Source organism: Vulpes vulpes, chromosome 11, assembly GCF_048418805.1.
Source record: "Vulpes vulpes isolate BD-2025 chromosome 11, VulVul3, whole genome shotgun sequence".
Taxonomy (NCBI): domain Eukaryota; kingdom Metazoa; phylum Chordata; class Mammalia; order Carnivora; family Canidae; genus Vulpes; species Vulpes vulpes.
In genome coordinates, this window is record NC_132790.1 from 12,086,219 (window position 1) to 12,089,136 (window position 2,918).

Consider the following 2,918-nt stretch of genomic DNA (forward strand, 5'->3'; position numbering starts at 1 on the left):
TAAAAACAAAGAAAAAAATGAGACAAAAAAAATGTACTCTAAAATATAAAGGACAAAGTGGTGGTTGCCAGAGGGGAGGTGGGCGGGGGGATGGGTAAATAGGTTCTTATCGTGATCAGTAATGAATAGTTGAATCACCATATATATCCCAGAAACTAACATATGATATGTAAACTGTATGTTAATTATTCTGGTATTTAAAAAGCAATAATATTTTTAAATAAAATAAGAATGCCCTGGTGACTCAGTCGGTTAAGAATGGCACTCTTAGACACCAACTCTGGGAAACGAACAAGGGGTAGTGGAAGGGGAGGTGGGTGAGGGGATGGGGTGACTGGGTGACGGGCACTGAGGGGGGTACTTGATGGGATAAGCACTGGGTGTTATGCTATATGTTGGCAAATTGAACTCCAATAAAAAATAAATACAGGGATGCCTGGGTGGCTCAGCAGTTGAGCATCTGCCTTCAGCTCAGGGCATGATCACAGAGTCTCAGGATCGAGTCCCACATCCAGCTCCCTGCATGGCGCCTGCTTCTCCCTCTGTCTGTGTCTCTGCCTCTCTGTGTGTGTGTCTCTAATTAATAAATAAATAAAATCTTAAAAAAAATACAAAAGTTATTTATATACAAATTATTTTATAAATTGTACTGATCTAAAAATACATAGAATACAACTTTTAAATAATACTGCATTTTAAGACTGAACTATGCAAAACAATAAATTGAACATAGCCAATTAAAAAAAAAAAAAGGATGGCACTTTTGAATTTGGCCCTGATTAAGTCTCAGGTTCCTGACCAATCCCTACTGGGTTCTGCATCAAGCATGGAGCCTGCTTAAGACTCTCCTTCTCCCTCTATTCTCTTTTTTTTTTTTCCTTCTATTCTCCCCTGCTCACACACACTATCTCTCTCAAAAAGATAAATAAATTAAAATAAAATAAAATAAAATAGTCATTTGACTATTTGGCTCTTTATTTTATGATCTTACTTTATGACATTATACCAGGAAATCAGGGTAAAAATCTTGTTTGAAAACACAATTGTATGGCAAGCTGATAAACTCTCCCTGCAGCATGTATTTCTGTTCTTTTACATTACATCCCTGCACTTTTTCTTTTAAATAGTTGGAGAATATTTATTTTATTTTATTTTATTTTATTAATTTTTATTTTTACTTAAATTCAATTAACGTATAATGTATTATTGGATTGTACTGTTTTATTTTTTCCTCTCTTCCCCTATGATCCTCTGTTTCGTTGCTTAAATTCCACATAGGAGTAGAACCCATATGATAATTGTCTTTCTCTGATTGAGTTACTTCGCTTAGCATAATGTCCTCTACATAATTTCCTCCACATCATTGCAAATGGATAGATTTCCTTTTTGATGTCTGAATAGTTTTCCATTATATATAGACCCTACATCTTCTTTATCCATTCATCCGTCCAAGGATATTTGGGCTCTTTCCATAGTTTGGCTATTGTGGACATTGCTGCTATGAACATTGGGGTGCAGGTGTCTCATCATTTCACTGTATCTGTATCTTTGGGATAAATACCCAGTAGTGCAATCCTAGGTTGTAGAGGAGCTCTATTTTTAACTTTTCAAGGAATGTCCACACTGTTTTCCAGAGTGGCTGCACCAGCTTTATTCCCAAAAAACAGTGTGAAAGGGTCCCCATCTCTCCATAGCCTCACCAACATTTGTTGTTTCCTGGCTTGTTAATTTTAGCCTCTCTGAATGGTGTGACATGGTAACTCATTGTGGATTTGATTCGTATTTCCCTCATGCTAAGTGATGTGGATATTTTTTTCATGTGTCTGGTTGATCACTTGTATATCTTCTTTGGAGAAACGTCTGCTCATATCTTCTGTCCATTTCTTGATTGGATTATTTGCTCTTTGGCTGTTGAGTCTGATGAGTTCTTTAAAGATTTTGGATACTAGCCTTTTGTCTGATAAGACATTTGCAAATATCTTCTCCCATTCTGTCGGTTGTCTTTTGCTTCTGTCAGCTGTTTCCTTTGCTGTGCAAAAGCCTTTATCTTGATGAACTCATGAACTCCCAATAGTTCATTTTTGCCTGTTTCCCTTGCCTTTAGAGACATGTCTAGTAAGAAGTTGAAGTGGCTGAGGTCACAGAGGTTGCTGCCTATGTTCTCTTCTAGGATTTTGATGGATTCCCACCTCACATTTGGTCCTTCATCCATTTTGAGTCTATTTGTAAGTATGGTGTGAGGATATGCTCCAGTATCATTCTTCTTCATGTGGCTGTCCAATTTTCCCAAAACCATTTGTTGAAGAGGTTGTCTTTTTTCCATTGGATATATCTTCCTGCTTTGTTGAAGATCAGTTGACCATAGAGTTGAGAGTCCATTTCTGCGTTCACTATTCCATTCCATTGATTTATGTGACTGTTTCTGTGCCAGTACCATACTGTCCTGATGACTACAGGCCAGAAAGGACTGGCATTATATATTCAGCGTGCTAAATGAGAAAACATGCAGCCAAGAATATTTTATCCAGCTAGGATGTCATTCATGATAGAAGGAGAGATAAAAAGCTTCCAGGACAGACAGGAACTCAAAGAATTTGTGACCTCTAAAACAGCCCTGCAAGAAATATTGAAGGGGATCCTTTAAGCGAAGAGACAGCCCAAAAGTAACATAGACCAGAAAGGAACAGACATGGTTCCTCTTTTGAAACCAAGACTTTATAGGTAATACAATGGCACTAAATTCATATCTCTCTATAGTTACTCTGAAGGTAAATGGGCTAAATGCCCCAATCAAAAGAAGAGGGTATCAGTTTGGACAAAAAAGAAAGACTCATTGAGAGACTGTCTGCAGGAGACTTGTTTTAGACACAAAACCACCTCCACATTGAAGGTGAGGAGGTGGGAAACCATAGAGCATG